At 51.1% G+C, this 20040-nt stretch overlaps 1 pseudogene; it reads right to left on the bottom strand.

The window, feature by feature from the left end:
• Nucleotides 1-20040, bottom strand: part of LOC116958202 (discoidin domain-containing receptor 2-like) — an 83955-nt pseudogene that overhangs the window by 51672 nt on the left and 12243 nt on the right.

Here is a 20040-nt window from a genome sequence, read left to right on the forward strand (position 1 = left end):
GAGACAGCCTTCTTTATGGCCTTGTCTCACCAGTATTAGACCAGAGAACACCAAAAGGCGAACGGTACAAATGAAAGCATCAGAGACTTTATAGTACGGGTCGAGCAGTTATATCTATGGGATACTTTTTTTGCCAGTATCCAAAATGAATAAAAGTAAGGATAGGTTTTGCGACATCGGGTAATAATGGCAGGATGAGGATCAGACCATTCACCAAAATGCTGAGCAACCGATGGTTCACTGTCCACCTTGGTGAAGCTGCCAGCAGGCCACGAAGATTGAAGAACGGACTCCCGCAGGGATCAGTTCTGGCACCAGTGCTGTTCAATCTCTATACTAGCGACATTCCGGTAACATCTTGCCGTGAGTTCGCATATGCGGATGATATCGCACTCACAACTCAAGCACGGAAATTGGAGGACACTGAGGCAGTCCTCGAAAAATATCTGAAGACTTTGGAATAATCCTTCAAGAAAAGGCGCCTAAAGCCTAACCCATCGAAGAGCGTCGTCTCCGCCTTTCACCTGAAAAACAGACAAGCTTCGAAAACATTGAACGTTGACTTCTGCGGGGGGGAAGCTAAGGCATGACAAACATCCTCGGTATCTAGGAGTTACCCTGGATTAGACGCTTAACTACCATCACTACCTCAAACAAACTAAAGGTAAAACGAAAGCACGAGTGAATATTATTCAGAAACTTGCAGAAATAACCTGGGGAAGCGATGCCAGCACATTGAACATATCGACGCAGGCCCTTGTTGACTCCACTGCAGAGTGCTGTGCCACGCTGTGGGGTGCAAGCCCTCACACGAACCTTGTCGACGCCGAAATTAACAACGCGCTTGGTATCATCAGCGGTTCCCTAAAGTCTACTCCACTCCCGTGGCTTCCTGTGCTGGTGAATATTGCTCCGGCCAACATCCGACGCAATGATGTGACGACACGGGAGTACAACAAGATAATGAAGAACTTCACGCTGCTGCTCCATCAAGATCTACAGGAACCCCCACGCCTAAGGCTAAAATAGAGGAAACTGTCCTGGATACGCGCCTCCGCTCGAGCAGCCGAAAATAAAGCCACCACCACTCGGTGGTCTGAATCATGGGCAGCTATAGATGTGGCAAAAAAAAAACATCATTCACCATCCGACGATGGAAGTACCGGGATTCTCTCTTCCTCGACGACTATGGACCACGCTGAACCACGCTCAGACACAACACGGCAGATGCGTGTACACGTTCCATAAATGGAAGATCAAAGAATCGCCCGACTGCGACTGTGGAGAGGTCCAAACCATCGAGCACATCACCGATGAGAATGCTCCATCCATGCACATCCTGGCGATATCGCTGAAATCCACACTGCATCAATCACATCATTGGACTGGATGAGGAACTTTTGCATTAATTTATGACGATCATTAAGAAAACTGATGCTTTTCACAATGCCATATGAAAAAAGAAAAATAAGTGCTCAGGGTGTCCCACCGGCCCACACTTCCCCCACGGTGGCCTCACCTGCCGTACTTGGCGGCCGTGCTAGAGTACCATTGGCTGGAGGCCGTGATGTCATCGTCTGGGATGAGCCCATCCTGCACACCCAGTGGATACCGGCACGAGCCTGTAAAGGACAAAGGAACGAATATCAGGTACTAAGTTGTGGTACGGTACGATTTTCTTTTTAAGATACTGCACAAAATGATGGTCCAATTTTTTTTTTCCGAGTAGGAAATACGAAAAAAAAAACAATGATACTGTTCCATACTGCTACCCTAGCTTGAGCTCAAAGACCCCCTGTATAGCCTCAACAAACTGTTGGGGAAAGTGCTTATAGAGAGTGTTGCCTACGAAGGCTGGCATGGCACACAAGGGGGTGAGAGGTGGACAGGACCATGCCCCGCCACCTTTGTATCCCCAGTGGCGAAGTTTTTACAAATCACACCGGGTACTCATTTGGGACTGAGTCAACCTAGGGGAGGCCCAGGACCGGTTCACATAATTTTCGCTGGTGGTGGCCATGAGCGGGAATCGAACTTGGGTTACTGGATTGGTAGCGCAGCATGCTAACAGCTACACACACAGACAGATATATAAAGAGAGAGAGGTATAGAGACATAGACACACAACAACAACAGCCGCCATTAGCCACTAAGCGGCAATCAACCCGGTCTGTGCACACTTCGTGCGATGTTTTTCACCAATAGAATCGTGATGCTCAAGACGGCAGTTTCTAACTTGAAGGCAACGCATTCTCCCGGTCTGCCATTCGAGTTTGATCAAACTGGAGCCACTGCAAAACTCGAGACCTTGGCACCAAAGTCGTAGCCGGAGGTGTCGATGTTCATCACACGGCCGCACAAAAAAAGACACCGCCGCTCGACCGCATCCATATGGCGAATCTAAAATCATGCTCGGACGGCGCTTTCGCCACCGATTGTCCAACTGGCAAATATTTCATCCAGCGAGGGGTTGTTTTGCAGACCGGTTTAAAATTATGCAGGTAACGCCACTCGAGCCAGTGACCCCGCAAACTATCACCCAATCTCAAACCTGAGTGCGATTTGAAGGGTCAAAGAGCACCTTGTGTCTCAAGTGGTTACATCCCCATATCGCTGCGACGGGCAGATTCAACCTGTTGCAGTTGGCGTACCAAAAAATCCACAGCACTGAGACGGCTCTCTTAGAGATCACCGATGACCTCGGCAAGATCATGGATGACCGGTGCATCATAGCGTTGGTTGACCTCGATTTCTCAACACCATCGACCGTGAGATACTCATCGGGTGGCTACGGTCATCAAGGTTTGGTGTATCAGGTACGGCACTGGGGTGGATTGAGTCATACCTACATGATCGATCACAGTTCATCAAGCTTGGTGATCAACAGCCATTACTTATACTAGTTGGCATACCACAAGGGTCCATCCTTGGGCTTTTCCTATTTTCAACATGCATCTTAACGATCGGTGATGTCATCTCATCGCATGACATGCTGATGATACACAATTGCACACCGCAGTGAAGTCAACGTTAGATATGGAGAGCCTCAGTAACATCAAAGGTTGCGCGCGATTGGTGCACGTGTGGTTTTCAGGAAACTAAATGATGTCTGATTCAGGAATATCTCAGGTTCTACTGGTTGGCACTCGGGCTGAGGCAAAAATACGTGTGGGAGATACAGGTGTGGTGGTTCCAGACTGCACAATTCAGTATTCTACTCACATGCCCCAGCCAACGCAGCCTCGTCTTCTTGAGGAGCTCACTGATGGGACTGGCCAGATATCTCAAGGGTGTTCCTATAGAGGGGTCCAAGTTTCGCAAGTATAGAAAAGGAAGGGCATAACTGTAGCCGAGCAGACCCAGAACTGCATATGGCACGATAGCTGAGGTCGCTTCCACAAAGTGCGTTGATGGGGAGGCGGGCTCACAGTAGCATGTGACTTACAGCTTCCCACGCCTCACCACCACGTTCCCACGCCTCCTTCATTGTTTTGTCAGAAGAAGAGCCACTCCATGTTGCTTAGCAGCCTGCTGTCACGAGTAGAGGACTGTCCACCCCTCATTGTGACTGGAGCCAGAACCGGTCCACCGGACCTCCTGGCAGTACCTGTCCAGCTACTGACAGAGGACAGGCAGCTTTCGAACATTCCGCGTGGCCACTCGCAGTGTTTTTTTTCCATTTCTGGAGGAACCCTGAGAGTATGAGTTCAGTCTCCTGGCTCCACCAAATGGGGTTTGACCAGGAGACGTCAGATGCCTGGCCCCCTCGGGCCTCCGGCACAAGTTTAGTTAGATTTTGTCCACGTAGTTTAGCGGTAATTTAATTGAAGGTGGAGAGATTACAAGCCCCTTGCGCCCATCCAGATTCCCAATTGACTGCTGCGGTGGTTACAAAAGCCATGACGGGGTCAACTGGTTAAAATCGGCCTTCCCCCCCCCCCCCCCCCATGGCATTGCTCACCACAGCGTTACCGTCCAGTGTACAACCATAGAGGTAGGGGGGTTGTTTTTGCCGGACACACAGCGAGATAGTCACACACACGCACAAACACTCTCTTTCACACAGACATTCGCACAGCACAGCTGTTCGACTGAGCATCAACTCACTCAGTAGGAACTGCCCATTCACAGCTGCAGCCGAGACAATGAGCAGTACCAGCCCAGAGCACGGTCCAGACGGCGTCCCAGAGCCTGACATGATGGCAGCCGTGAGCTGCGATCCCCCGGGTGGAACTTCATGCGAACTTCAGGGCCTGAACAAAGACAAAGACAGAGATCCCCCGTAAAGCCGTGAAGAACAGACTTTTTGGGGAAAGTACTGTTAGCGAGCACCTATGAAAGCCGGAATGGTACACAAGGTGGTGGGTGGCCAGCACCACGCCCGGCCACCTTTGTATCCTGAGTGACAATGTTTACACACCGCACCAGGTACTCATTTGAGACTGAGTTGACCTAGAGGAGGCCCAGAACCGGTTCAGATCTTTGTCGCTGGTGTTGGCCATGAGCGGGAATTCAACCCTGCTCGCCGGGTTTGTAGCGCAGAGTTCTAACCATGACACTACCACTCCCAGGGCCTGAACACGAACAAACTCACACACGTTGACAAATACAATATCTGTCTACAGAATGAGTGAGTAGAGTTTGTGTGTTCTACCCCTGTTCCACAAAGTGAGTGGAGTTTGTGTGTTCTACTCCTGTTCTACAAAGTGAGTGAGTGGAGTTTGTGTGTTCTACCCGTGTTCTACAGAGTGAGTGAGTGTAGTTTGTGTGTTTTACTCCTGTTCTACAGAGTGAATGGAGTTTGTGTGTTCTACCCCTGTTCCACTAAGTGAATGGAGTTTGTGTGTTCTACTCCTGTTCTACAGAGTGAGTGGAGTTTGTGTGTTCTACCCCTGATCTACAGAGTGAGTGAGTAGAGTTTGTGAGTTCTACCCCTGTTCCACAGAGTGAGTGAGTGGGGTTTGTGTGTTCTAGCCCTGTTCTACAGAGTGAGTGGAGTTTGTGTTTTCTACCCCTGTTCTACAGAGTGAGTCAGTGGAGTTTGTGTGTTCTACCCTTGTTCTACAGAGTGAGTGAGTGGAGTTTGTGTTCTACCCCTGTTCTACAGAGTGAGTGAGTGAGTGGAGTTTGTGTGCTCTACCCCTGTTCTACAGAGTGAGTGAGTGGAGTTTGTGTGTTCTACTCCTGTTCTACAGAGTGAGTGGAGTTTGTGTGTTCTACCCCTGTTCTACAGAGTGAGTGAGTGGAGTTTGTGTGTTCTACTCCTGTTCTACAGAGTGAGTGAGTGGAGTTTGTGTGTTCTACCCTTGTTCTGCATTGGGTTTCCTCCAGGTTCTCAGATTTCCTACCTGAGCAAAGCAAAAGTAAAAACCCCATACAAATGTAACTGGAATAGGGCAAACATTCCTATGGTGAACATTACTTGCACATTTCTCAATTGCGATCACACAAAGACAAATATCCCCCTTATAGCCTTTGCAGACTTGTTGGGGCAAGTGCTGTTAGCGAGCATCGACGAAGGTCGGCTCGGGACACGAGGGGGTGGGTGGCCAGCACCGTGCCCGGCCGCCTTTGTCTCCCTGGGGGCGATGTTTATACACTGGGCCAGCTACTCATTTAAGACCGAGTCAACCTAGAGTAGGCCCAGGACTTGCTAGGATATTTGTTACTGATGTTGTCCACGACCAGGAATCGAACTTGTGTCACCAGGTTCGTAGTACCGTGCACTAATCACCAAACAAAGACAAAGATCCCCCATATAGCCTTAATAGACTATTGGGGCAAGTGCTGCTCACGAGCACATATGTAGGCCGGACGATGGGGTGGGTGACCCGCACTATGCCCGGAAGCCTTTGTTTCCCCAGTGGCGATGTTTTTACACACCGCACCAGGTACTCATTTGAGGGGGCTGCGTCGACCTAGGGGAGGCCCAGGACTAATTCAGATATTTGCAACTGATGTTGTCCGTGACCAATAATGAAACTTGCGTCGCCAGGTTCATAGTACAGTGCACTAACCACGACACTCGGGCATCCACACACACATACTGAGAAATGTTTAGACACGATAATCATTAACTGAAAGATATGTAGTTTAAAAACACACATTCATCCATTTAAACAGCTCCTGGAGTCCAGGTCTCAGGATCGGCGTCTTCAGTTAAGACCGGGTCTCAGGATCAGTATCTTCAGTTGAGACCGGGTCTCAAGGTGAGTATCTTCAATTAAGACCGGGTCTCAGGATCAGTGTCTTCAGTTAAGACCGGGTCTCAAGATCATTGTCTTCACTTAAGACCGGGTCTCAAGGTGAGTATCTTCAATTACGACTGGGTCTCAGGTACAGTGTCTTCAGTTGAGTCCAGGTCTCAAGATCAGTGCCTTCAGTTAAGACCGGGTCTCAAGATCAGTGTCTTCAGTTAAGACTGGGTCTCAGGTACGGTATCTTCAGTTGAGCCTGGCTATCAGGATCAGTGTCTTCAGTTAAGACCGGGTCTCAAGATCAGTGTCTTCAGTTAAGACCGGGTCTCAGGTACGGTGTCTTCAGTTAAGACCAGGACTCAGGGTCAGTGTCTCGAGTTAAGACTGGTCTCAGGGTCAGTGTCTCGAGTTGTCACAGGGGGCTCAGTGTTTGAGTTAAGGCCAGGTCCCAGAACGAGTGCCTGGGTCAAACACTAATCCTGAGACGTAGTCTCAAGACACTGAGACACTGACCCTGGGAGAGTGTTGCCTCACACCAAATGAACCAGACGTCACTTGAAGAAGGGATCTTGGATGTAGCTCCGTGATGTCCGCTTCCGGGGGAGCATTCTCTAACGCCAAGACGTGGGCTGCTTTGCGATGTTTCCGAATGGATTCCATCATCTCACGGAGGCGGTAGCGCAATCGCAATGAAGTTGGGCAAATATCGTTACATTATTGCAAGGGAGTTTAACACGTAGGTTAACCGCGACCAATATCATCCATAATACAGGTTTTTTTGGGTTAGATCGCGTAAATATATAAATGTTTTGTTAAACCCGCCACCACCCGACACAGCCAATTAGTCAGGTTTGTTAGGTAAACAAAACATGCCAATTCCTTACTAGTACAGCACTAACCGGTGTGTTGGAGAGCCAACCCGCAACATTTAAAATTTGATTAAGCTAGTTGTAATTTTAACACGTAGGCTTGGCTCTCCAACACACCGGTGTGCTGTACTCGTGACTAATTGGCATGTTCTGTTGACAACCCTTACTAGTTGGCTGTGTCGGGTGGTGGGGGGTTGAACGACACATTTGTATATTTATGCGATCTAACCCAAAAAAAACCTCTATTATTGCAAGGGATTCCTTCCATACTTCCCATGCAATGTAACTGATATTATCCAAACATCCCGATGTTTAAAAAGACACCACAAAGAATGACTCAATTGGGATTAAATGAAACTGGTATAGGGCAAACATTCCAATGGTGAAGATTATCTGCAACAGTTCTCAATTGGGATCACACGAAGACAAAAAACCCCCGTATAGCCTCTGCAGACTTGTTGGGGCAAGTGCTGTTAGCGAGCGTCTACGAAGGCCGGCACGGCACACGAGGGGGTGGGTGGCCAGCACCGCGCCCGGCCGCCTTTGTCTCCCTGGGGGCGATGTTTACACATTGGGCCAGCTACTCATTTGATGCCGAGTCAACCTAGAGTAGGCCGAGGACTGGTTCAGATATTCGTCACTGAGGTCGTCCACGACCAGGAATCGAACTTGCGTCTCGCCAGCTTCGTAGTGCCGTGCACTAGCCACCAAACAAAGGCAAAGATCACCCGTAAAGCCTTAACAGACTGTTGGGGCAAGTGCTGTTAGCGAGTAGCAGCTGCCACACACAGGTAAAGGTCCCCCGTGTAGCCTTAACAGACTGTTGGGGCAAGTGCTGTTAGCGAGTAGCAGCTGCCACACACAGGTAAAGGTCCCCCGTGTAGCCTTAACAGACTGTTGGGGCAAGTGCTGTTAGCGAGTAGCAGCTACCACACACAGGTAAAGGTCCCCCGTGTAGCCTTAACAGACTGTTGGGGCAAGTGCTGTTAGCGAGTAGCAGCTGCCACACACACAGGTAAAGGTCCCCCGTGTAGCCTTAACAGACTGTTGGGGCAAGTGCTGTTAGCGAGTAGCAGCTGCCACACACACAGGTAAAGGTCCCCCGTGTAGCCTTAACAGACTGTTGGGGCAAGTGCTGTTAGCGAGTAGCAGCTGCCACACACACAGGTAAAGGTCCCCCGTGTAGCCTTAACAGACTGTTGGGGCAAGTGCTGCGAGCGAGCGCCTATGAAGGCCGGACAATGGGGTGGGGTGGCCAGCACCACGCCCGGCCGCCTTTGTCTCCCCTCAGTGGCGATGTTTTACACCCCGCCGGGTTAGCAGCGTGGGCAGCGCTAACCGCTGTGCCACCGCTCGATCGGGATCCCACACAGCACACGGCAGCAGGCGCTGCCTGCCGAGTGCACAAAGAGCCTCGGGTGAACGCTCGGCCGGGGCTAAACAAGCGGAACAATGAGAATCATCCCCGACCACCACCACCACTGGTGAACGCGCTGAGTGGTGGTGAACGCAATGAGTGGTGGTGAACGCAATGAGTGGTGGTGAACGCAATGAGTGGTTTGTGAACGTAATGAGTGGTGGTGAACGTGATGAGTGGTGGTGAACGCGATGAGTGGTGGTGAACGCGACGATGAGTGGTGGTGAACGCAATGAGTGGTTTGTGAACGTAATGAGTGGTGGTGAACGTAATGAGTGGTGGTGAACGTAATGAGTGGTGGTGAACGCGCTGAGTGATGGTGAACGCGATGAGTGGTGGTGAACGTGATGAGTGGTGGTGAACGTGATGAGTGGTGGTGAACGCGCTGAGTGGTGAACACGCTGAGTGGTGAACGCGACGAGTGGTGAACGCGACGAGGAGTGGTGAACGCGAGGAGTGGTGAACGCGAGGAGTGGTGGTGAACATGATGAGGAGTGGTGGTGAATGCGAGGAGTGGTGAACGCGATGATGAGTGGTGAACGCGATGATGAGTGGTGAACGTGATGAGTGGTGAACGCGATGAGGAGCGGTGGTGAACGCGATGAGGAGTGGTGGTGAACACGACGAGGAGTGGTGAACGTGATGATGAGTGGTGAACACGACGACGAGTGGTGAACGCGAGGAGTGGTGGTGAACATGATGATGAGTGGTGAACGCGACGAGGAGTGGTGAACGCAATGAGGAGTGGTGAACGCGACGAGTGGTGAACGCGAGGAGTGGTGGTGAACACGACGAGGAGTGGTGGTGAACATGATGATGAGTGGTGAACGCGATGATGAGTGGTGAACGCGAGGAGTGGTGAACGCGACGATGAGTGGTGAACGCGAGGAGTGGTGGTGAATGCGACGAGGAGTGGTGGTGAACGCGACGAGGAGTGGTGGTGAACGCGACGAGGAGTGGTGGTGAACGTGACGACGAGGAGTGGTGGTGAACGTGACGACAAGGAGTGGTGGTGAACGTGACGACGAGGAGTGGTGGTGAACGCGCACCCTCCTGACGGGACACTGCGAGAGGAATGTGAAGAACTCCCCCCCTCTGCCCGCCCCGCCTGGCACGCCGACAGAGATGCCAACCCGGAGCCAGGATTTGCAAAGACGCTTTCTGCCACACCACTGTGTGGCTGCGACATAAAAAAAAAATAATTAAAATGGTTTCTCATTGCAGAGACGAAAAAATATCGCACCCTTTGCGAAGCCACGGAGTTATACAAACAATAAACAATAAGCAGCTTCGATAAACTCTGGATAGCTTTCACCAACAAGCCAAGAAAAATAGGCTAGTCAGTGTAACAGTACTCAGATTGAATGGAAATAAAATAATAAAAGGATAAAATAATAACATTCTCACGACGTTTCGGCCACAACACAAGAACCAAGAAGAAGAATCCCTGCAGTCACGGAAGCTTTAAATCGAAAAAAATAGTGCTCGGATTGTAAATGTTGTGGATTTGCTCACCCACACACAACTGGTGTGCTGTACTAGCAACGAAACGGCACGTTCTGTTTTCGTGACACAACCCTCATTAATTGGCTATGTCGGGTGGTGGCGGGTCTAACGACACATATTTACGTGATCTAACCCCCCCCCCCCAAAAAAAAAAACTGCATTATGAAATAAAAAGAGGCCTCGAAGCGACTCGACAAAGGGCCCCTTCGGCCGTGACTCACAATCGCAGCCGGCGACGGGGGTCTAAAGTTCAAGGACTGTGGTTTGTTCAGTCACCACTGCCTCGTGGTTACCGTCGTGAAGGCCGAGCGGATATAGTGGTTGGCCGGTGCGTCGGGGGTTCAGTGTGTGGGTGAGTTTGTTGTTGTTGTGACCTGCAGTGTTGTGGTTGAGTGAGTGTGCCGATGCGTGAGTGGGTGAGCGAGCGATAGGGGAGAGTGGGTGTTAGTGTGCGAGTGTGTGGTTGTTGTGACCTACAGTGTGGTGAGTGGGTGGGTGGGCATGTGGGTGTATGAGTGAGTGTGAGTGAGTGTGCGAGTGTGTGGTTGTGACCTTCAATGTTGTGAGTGAGTGAGTGCATGGATGAGTGAGTGTATGAGTGTGTGGGTGAGTGTGTGGTTGTGACCTGCAATGTTGTGAGTGAGTGCATGGATGAGTGAGTGTTTGAGTGAGTGTTTGAGTGTGTGGATGAGTGGGTGAGTATGTTGTTGTGACCTGCAGTGTTGTGAGTGAGTCAGTGCATGGATGAGTGAGTGTTTGACTGAGTGTTTGAGTGTGTGGATGAGTGGGTGAGTGTATTGTTGTTGTGACCTGCAGTGTTGTGAGTGAGTGGGTGAGTGAATGGGTGGGTGAGTGTCTTTTTGTTGTGACCTGCAGTTTGGTGGTTGAGTATACGGATGCGTGAGTGGGTGAGTGCGTGATAGCGGAGAGTGAGTGAGTGGGTGATTGAGTGTGTTTTTGTGTGAGTGTGTTGTTGTGTGAGTGAGTGGGTGATTGAGTGTGTTTTTGTGTGAGTGTGTTGTTGTGTGAGTGTGTTGTTGTGTGAGTGTGTTGTTGTGTGAGTGTGTTGTTGTATGAATGAGTGGGTTATTGAGTGAGTGTGTTTTTGTGTGAGTGTGTTGTTGTGTGAGTGAGTGTGTTGTTGTGTGAGTGTGTTGTTGTGTGAGTGTGTTGTTGTATGAATGAGTGGGTGATTGAGTGAGTGTGTTTTTGTGTGAGTGTGTTGTTGTGTGAGTGAGTGTGTTGTTGTGTGAGTGTGTTGTTGTGTGAGTGTGTTGTTGTGTGAGTGTGTTGTTGTGTGAGTGTGTTGTTGCGTGAGTGAGTGGGTGATTGAGTGTGTTTTTGTGTGAGTGTGTTGTTGTGTGAGTGTGTTGTTGTGTGAGTGAGTGTATTGTTGTGTGAGTGAACAGGTGATTGAGTGAGTATGTTGTTGTGTGAGTGTGTTGTTGTGTGAGTGAGTGGGTGATTGAGTGTGTTGTTGTGTGAGTGTGTTGTTGTGTGAGTGAGTGTGTTGTTGTGTGAGTGAATGGGTGATTGAGTAAGTGTGTTGTTGTGTGAGTGTGTTGGTGTGAGTGTGTTGTTGTGTGAGTGAGTGGGTGATTGAGTGTGTTGTTGTGTGAGTGAGTGTATTGTTGTGTGAGTGTGTTGTTGTGTGAGTGAGTGGGTGATTGAGTGTGTTGTTGTGTGAGTGAGTGTGTTGTTGTGTGAGTGAGTGTGTTGTTGTGTGAGTGAGTGGGTGATTGAGTGAGTGTGTTGTTGTGTGAGTGTGTTGTTGTGAGTGAGTGTGTTGTTTGTGAGTGTGTTGTGTGAGTGTGTTGTTGTGTGAGTGTGTTGTTGTGTGAGTGAGTTGTTATGTGAGTGTGTTGTTGTGTTAGTGTGTTGTTGTGTGAGTGAGTGCGTTGTTGTGCGAGTGTGTTGTTGTGTGAGTGAGTGTGTTGTTTGTGAGTGTGTCGTTGTGTGAGTGTGTTGTTGTGTAAGTGAGTGTGTTGTTTGTGAGTGTGTTGTTTGTGAGTGTGTTGTTGTGTGAGTGAGTGTGTTGTTGTGTGAGTGAGTGTGTTGTTGTGTGAGTGTGTTGTTGTGTGAGTGAGTGTGTTGTTGTGTGAGTGAGTGGGTGATTAAGTGAGTGTGTTGGTGTGTGAGTGTGTTGTTGTGTGAGTGAGTGGGTGATTGAGTGAGTGTGTTGTTGTGTGAGTGTGTTGTTGTGTGAGTGTGTTGTTGTGTGAGTGTGTTGTTGTGCGAGTGTGTTATTTGTGAGTGTTGTTGTTTGAGTGAGTGTGTTGTTGTGTGAGTGAGTGGGTGAGTGAGTGTGTTGTTGTGTGAGTGAGTGATTGAGTGAGTGTGTTGTTGTGTGAGTGAGTGTGTTGTTGTGTGAGTGAGTGTGTTGTTTGTGTGTTGTTGTGTGAGTGTGTTGTTGTGTGAGTGTGTTGTTGTGTGAGTGTGTTGTTGTGTGAGTGAGTGTGTTGTTGTGTGAATGAGTGTGTTTTTTGTGTGTTGTTATGTGAGTGAGTGTGTTGTTGTGTGAGTGAATGGGTGATTGAGTGAGTGTGTTGTTATTTTGACCTGCAGCGTTGTGAGTGGGTGAGTGACTGGGTGAGTCATTGGGAGGGTGAGTCATTGGATGGGTGAGTGTGTTGCTGTTGTGATCTGCAGTGTGGTGGTTCAGTGAGTGGGTGAGTGTGTTGTGAGGAGCGACGCTCACAACAACGAGCCGATCGCCAGGCGGCTAAACCACAGCAAGTTGGCACAGTAGGGAGCACAGCTGGTCCAGTGGCCAGTCGTCTCAATTAGTTAACCCATGGCACCTGGGTCTGTCCCGTGACCTCCTGCCAGCGAACATTCGACACTTCACGTGGTTCTAAAGTGCACATAGCCTGGTACAAGCGCTGTGGGGATGTCACCGCCACGAATGGTGGTTGTTGTGCCCTGCAGGGTGGTGCATGAGCCGGTGTGCGGATGAGTGAGTGAGTGTGTGAGCGATAGGGGAGAGTGTGTGAGTAAGTGGGTGATTGAGTGAGTGTGTTGTTATTGTAACCAGCAGTGATGTGAGTGAGTGGTTGGGTTATTCATTGGGAGGGTGAGTGATTGGATGGGTGAGTGTGTTGTTGTGTGAGTGTGTTGTTGTGTGAGTGAGTGTATTGTTGTGTGAGTGAGTGTGTTGTTGTGTGAGTGTGTTGTTGTGTGAGTGAGTGTATTGTTGTGTGAGTGAGTGTGTTGTTGTGTGAATGAGTGTGTTGTTGGGAGGGTGAGTGATTGGATGGGCGAGTGTGTTACTGTTGTGACCTGAAGGGTGGTGAGCTCCTCTGGCAGGAAAGGCTGCGTTGGCTGGGTAAGGAAGCCCATATGCCCAACCACCGCATGGCCAAGCAGCTTCTGTTTGGACGGATAGCACTAAACTGGCGTGGCCTAGAGAAGCGACGGAGTGATGCGGTATGGGATGAAATGGAGCTGAGAGGAATTGCCAACGACTGGTACCAGTGGTGTAAATATCGGCCACTGTGGAGGAGCATCGTGAAGGATGCTACTGGGCAGTTGCGACGCTCACAACAACAGCGGAACTCTGGGCGGCTATAAAGCGGCCAGTTGGCACAATAGGGGGCACATCTGGTGTGCATCTACCAGTCATCTCAATCAACCCATGGCACCTGCAGGGTCTGTCCCGAGACCTCCTGCACCTAGCCTGGCAGTAGGGGGTACAGCTGGTGGTGCATCTCCCGGTCATCTCAATCGGTCGACCCACGGCACCTGCAGGGTCTGTCCCGGGACCTCCTGTCAGCGAGCCTTCAACACTTCACGTGATAGCCTCAAAGTGCACCTAGCCTGGTACGGGCGTCGTGGGGACGTCACTGTCACTTAGTGGCGAATGGCGGTGATATTGGGATTAGGGTGAGATGACACATTCTGATAGGTCCGAGTCCTCAGCACGGCCGGACTAATCAATGTGTCGAGGAGTAGTGTGATGACGTCATGTCATGGGTACTGTAAGGGGATACCTTCGGGAACAGGGGCGGGTCCGAGTGAAGGGGAGGAGCCACCCAAGGGGTACTTAAGGGGGACCCCGTGACGAAGGCGGCGTCGTTGTGGGAGCCCAGAGTGTGGATCGGTCGCAGGAGGTCTCTACCGCTCGTGACCGGACGGCGTTGGCTGAACCCCCGTCCGGGGTGGACCAGTGGGAGAGCCCAAGGGATAGCCGAGAGAAGGGCTCCAAGGAGTCTGTGAGAATCGTCCGAGAGTGAGTGGGGTTCTTCTCTCCTCGGCCGGGCGGCGTTGGATGAACCCCCGCCCCGGCCCGAGTGAGAGAGCCCAAGGGATAGCCGAGGTTAGGACGAGTAGAGCTCGGGGAACCATGTGAAGGACCGAGTATAGAGAACACCTACCCCTGGTGTGAGCCTGAGTGTTTAAACGTGTTAATAAATGGCGAAAGCCCTTACAAGAAGTTCTGTCTCCGTGTGGTTCTACGACACAACAAATGCATTGAGTTCATGGGAACATTAACCATTGTAGTAGCGGTAGCAGAGTTATAAGGAGGCACCTGGTGGGCGAGTGAGCGGAGCGATGGTGATGATACCGACGTTGATCATGAGGACCCTAACCCGTCCAAGCGCTGTCCAGGCTAACCACCTGCTAAGCTTCAGAGGTCTGACGAGATCAGACACATTGTGGGTCATAGGCTTGTGAACACGTGTTCGTGTGTGTGTACGTGTGTGTTCGTATGTGTGTGAGAGAGTGTTGGTGTGAGTGTGTGTGTACGTGTGTGTTCGTGTGTGTGTGTGAGAGAGTGTGGGTGTGTGTGTATGTGTGTGTTTGTGTGTGTATGAGAGAGAGAGTGTGGGTGTGAGTGTGTGTACGTGTGTGTACGTGTGTGTTCGTGTGTGTGTGAGAGGGTGTGGGTGTGAGTGTGTGTGTACGTGTGTGTACGTGTGTGTGTGAGAGAGAGTGTGGGTGTGAGTGTGTGTGTGAGAGAGAGTGTGGGTGTGAGTGTGTGTGTACGTGTTTGTACGTGTGTGTGTGTGTGAGAGAGTGTGGGTGTGAGTGTGTCCGGCAAAAACAACCCCCTACCTCCTCGTGGTGCCGGGCGGCAACGCTGTGGTGGGCAGTGCCGTGGCAGGAGGGCCAATTTAGATTGGCCAATCCCCTCATGGCGTTTGTGACCACCACAGCGGCCAATGGGGGCTCTGGACGGCTGCGAGGGGCTGGTAACCCCTCCACCTTTCAATTAATTACCACGAAATTACAATTTTAAAATGTAATTAAGCTTGTGCCGGAGGCCCCGGGGGGACAGGTATCTATGACGTCTCCTGGCCAAACCCCATTTGGCAGAGCCAGGAGACTGAATCCTTATCCTCAGGGCTCCTCCAGAAACAACAAAAAGCCACTACGGGTGGCCACGTGGAATGTTAGAATGCTCACTGCGGAGGAGAGGCTGCCACTCCTCTGTCGGGAGCTGGACCAGTATCGCCTGGATCTCTGTGGTATTCAGGAGGTGCTAGCTAAAGTGGCTTCTCGGGATAGAGTTATCTTGTTGGATGACTTCGATGGCTGACTTGGTCATGATGCTGGCACCTGGTCTGGAGTGATTGGAAGGCATGGGCCAGATCAGCTGAAGACTGCAATATATTTTGTGCAGCACATGGGCTTGTAATTACCAACACACTGTTCTGGCATTGGCGCATCCACACAATATCATGGATGCATGCCGGGTCCAAGCAAGAACATCTGCTGGACTACATAGTGATGGAACAGCGGATGCGGGCCCATGTCCTTGACACCAGGACCTACCGTGGAGCTGATCTGCAAACTGGCCATCGACTTGTCATCTGTAAGATGCGCCTGCCATTCTTCCACTCCGGCGGTGGGTGTACACCCAGGACCCCATTCAAACTCATTGCGGCCTGGTCTCAGCTAGCTGATGAAAGTTGCAAGCGATAATTTAATAATAGCTTGCGGTTAGGGTTGGCATCATCCCCCACTCCTCCTGATATCGAGGGGAAATGGGCAACTGCTTTGGGTACACAGTCCAGACCCCCCAGAGACCCTGGCTGACAGAAGAGGCGTTCAGGCTGGCTGAGAAAAAACGACAGGCCCACTCTCATCGTCTACAGCATCCCACATCAGAGATGAGGAGGCTTACCGCAGCCTTCGCTCGGAGGTTTGGAGAGCCGTGAGGCGCAGCAAGGATGGGTGGTGGTCACGGGTTGCTGAGGAGATGGATTCTGCCTCAATGGCCCGTGATTACAAATCGCTCTTTAACGCCATCAAAAAAGTAACCTGCACCATCACACCTATTACTATAATCAGGCGAAAGAACGGTGATTCAATCTCCGACCCCCAGGAACAGGTTTCCAGATTTGCTGAGCATTTCTGTGAGGTCCTGGGGGAGGTGAATTCCCTCAGCCTAGAATACATCATGGGACAAAGTGGGGATGACCCTGCTGAGGCTGCAGTGCCTCAAGTATTGGAAGAAGTCACGCCCTCCAAGTGGCTTGCCGAGGTGCCATCTGTTGAGGAAATACTGAATGCGATCCAGAGTCTGAGACAAGGGTGGCGTTTGTGCACAAACAGCCCTACATCACATTATAACAATAGTCTGGACCATTGGACGGGTTCCGCAGGATTGGAAAGATGCCCTGGTGGTCCTCCTCTTTAAGAAGGGGGACCACACAGACTGTAACAACTACAGGGGCATCTCACTCCTCAGTGTGCCAGGAAAGGTCCTGGCAAGGATTATTCAACATCGCCTTGCCAGGCATGCTGAGGAGAGGCTTGCAGAGCCCCAATGCGGTTTCAGGAAAGGGCGGTCCTGCACAGATGTCATATTTTCTGTCCGTCTGCTACAGCAGAGGTGTAGTGAATTCCAACAAGACCTACATCTCTGCTTTATTGACCTGGTCAAGGCCTATGATGCCATCAGTAGGCATGGGATCTGGGTTGTTCTTCGTGCTTTCGGAGTCCCTGACCCTCTACTCACGATCATTAAGGACCTTCATTATGTTGAGCGAGCCCCGGGTAAAACTACGTGGTCGGGAGTCGGAGCCATCCCCTGTTCACCTTGGGGTGCGACAGGAATGTCCTCTGGCTCCCACATTATTTAACATCCATTTCGATCACGTAGTTCGTGAAGCCTTCAATAGCTGTACCAGAGGCATTTCCATCTGGTACAGATACAATGGGAGACTGATCGATGCCCGCGTGCAGACAAGGGATGGCTCCCTATTGCTCAACCATGTTATGTATGCCAATGATCTGGTAATTGCTGCTCACTCACATGAGAAGTTGGAGGCGCTGCTGCTGAATCTGGGGCTGGCCACTAAGAGGTGGGGCCTTCCCATCAGCCCCACCAAAACTAAGCACCTCCCTGGGTATTTTGAACCATCGGACACTCCACCCCCACAACTGGTGATAGGGCAGTTGTGAGAGTGGAGAGTTTCCCATACCTGGGCAGTGTGCTCATGACCGGCTCCGGTTTACAGCAGAGGTCTTAATCCGAATCAGTCGAGCAGCATTATCTTTTCATTGGTTGCGTAACGCTGTGTGGAAGCTACCTGGTCTTTCGCTCCACTCGAAGCTTCAGGTCTTCTCGCCCACAGTCATTCCCTCCCTTCTCTACGCTTGCGAAACGTGGACTCCTCCAATGGAACATCAGCCCTGGTTAGAAACATTTCGGCTGGCCTGCCTACGATCCATCCTGGGTTTAACCAGGCTGTATTGTGTGAGGAGCTCATAAATCCTTGAAACATCTGGACAAAGTCCCATCGGTGAGCTCCTCCGGCAGGCAAGGCTGCGTTGGCTGGGTCATGTAGTCCGCATGCCCAGCCACCGCATGCTTAAACAGCTTTTGTTCGGCCGGCCAGATAGAGGGAGCTAAATGGGCATAGCACAGGCTATAGAAGAGATGGAGTGATGTAGTACAGGAGGATGTGGAGCTGAGTGGACTTACCGATGACTGGTACCAGCGGTTTCAAGATTAACCTCTGTGGAGAAGGCTCGTGAAGGACGCTACTGGGCAGTTGGAGGCAGTCGCCCTCCAACAACAATGGAGGGCGGAGGAGTGACGCTCACAACAACGAGCGGAGCGCTGGGTGGCTAAAGCACAGCAAGTTTGCACAGTAGGGGGCACAGGTGGTGCATCAGCCAGTCATCACAGTCAGTCAACCCGGGGCACCTGGGTCTGCACCGTGACCTCCCGCCAGTGGGCATTCGACACTTCACGTGGCCTCAACGTGCACATAGCCTGGCACAAGCGTCGTGGTGACATCACCGCCACTTAGTAGCGAATGGCGATTGTTGTTGTTGTTGTTGTGTGTAGGGATTGGTAGTGTAGCGGTTAGCGCTTCGCTGCGCTTTAACCCGACGACCCGAGCCGATTCCCGCTCACGGCCAACACCAGTCACTATTCTCTGAACCGGTCCTGGGCCTCTCCTTGCCGTGACGTGTAAAACATCGCCAGTGGAGGATACAAATGCGGCCGGGCGTGGCGCTGGCCACCCACCCCCTCGTGTCCCACAGTGGTGGCCTTCATAGGTGCTGCTACTCGCTATCATCACTTGCTCCAACAGTCTGTTAAAGGCGACCCAGGGCGATCTTTCTTGTGTTTTTGTCTGGTGTGAGAGAGAGTGGGATGGTGGGTGGGAGGGTGTGGGTGACAGCGTATGTATGAGTGTGTGTGTTAGAGAGTAGGTGTGTGTGTGTGCTTGTGAGAGAGAGTTGGTATGTGTAGGTATGTGTGTGTGAGAGAGTTAAATGGTGGGTGGGAGGGTGTGGGTGTGAGTGACAGCGTATGTATGAGTGTGTGTGTGTTAGAGAGAGTGAGGCGTTGGGTGGGTGTAGGTGTGTGTGAGACAGAATATGTATGGGTGTGTGTGTGCTTGTGAGAGAGAGTAGGTACGTGTAGGTATGTGTGTGTGTGTGTGAGAGAGTTAAATGGTGGGTGGGAGTGTATGTGTGTGAGACAGAATATGTATGTGTGTGTGTGTGTTAGAGAGTAGGTGTGTGTGTGTTAGAGATTTCGAGAGCAAATACAGTAAGTGTGTTGGTGTGAGTGAGTAGGTATGTGTGTGAGCGTAGGCCCGGGTAAAGATACGTGGCCAGGAGTCGGAGCCAATTCCTGTTCACCTTGGGGTGCGACAGGGATGTCCTCTAGCTCCAACATTATTAAACATCATCTTTGACCACGTCGTTCGAGAAGCGTTCATGGGTGTATCGGAGGAATTTCAATCAAATGCAATGTGAGGCTGATCGATGCCCGGGTGCGGTCGAGGGATGGCTCCCTATTGGTCAACCACGTTATGTATGCCGATGATCTGGTGATTGCTGCTCACTCAAGAGGTGTTGCAGGCGCTGCTGCTGAACTTGGAGTGTGCCACTAAGAGGTGGGGCCTTCCCATCAGCCCCACCAAAACGAAGCACCTGCCTGGGTATTTTGTGCAACCAAAATCTCCACCCCCGATTGTGGAGAGAGTGGAGAGTTTCCCATACCTGGGCAAGTGTGCTTATGACCAGCTCCGGTTTGACAGCAGAAGTCTCACACCGAATCAGTCCGGGTGGCATTATCTTGTTATCGGCTGCACAATGCTGTGTGGAAGCTATCCGGTCTGTTGCTACGCACGAAGCTTCGGGTCTTCTTGGCCACAGTCATGCCCTCCCTTCTATATCCTTTTGAAAAGTGGATCCCTCTAATGGAACATCTGCGCCGGTTATAAACATTTAGGCTGGCATGTCTACGACCCATCCTGGGTTAAACCATTCTGTATTGTGCGAGGAGCTCACAAATCCTTGAAAGATCTGGACACATTCCTATCAGTGAGCTCCTCCGGCAGGCAAGGCTGCGTTGGCTGGGTCACGTCGCCCACATCCCCAGCCACCACGTGCCCAAGCAGCTTCTGTTTGGCCACATAGAGGGGGCTAAACGGGCACGACACGGGCTAGAGAAGAGATGGAGTGATGTGGTACAGGAGGATGTGGAGCTGAGTGGACTTGCCGATGACTGGTACCAGCGGTGTCAAGATCGGCCTCTGTGGAGGAGGCTCGTGAAGGTCGCTACTATTGGGCAGTTGGA

The sequence above is a fragment of the Petromyzon marinus genome, chromosome 74 (genome assembly GCF_048934315.1).
Source record: "Petromyzon marinus isolate PM22_M1 ecotype Great Lakes invasive population chromosome 74, UKy_Petmar_22M1.pri1.0, whole genome shotgun sequence".
Taxonomy (NCBI): domain Eukaryota; kingdom Metazoa; phylum Chordata; class Hyperoartia; order Petromyzontiformes; family Petromyzontidae; genus Petromyzon; species Petromyzon marinus.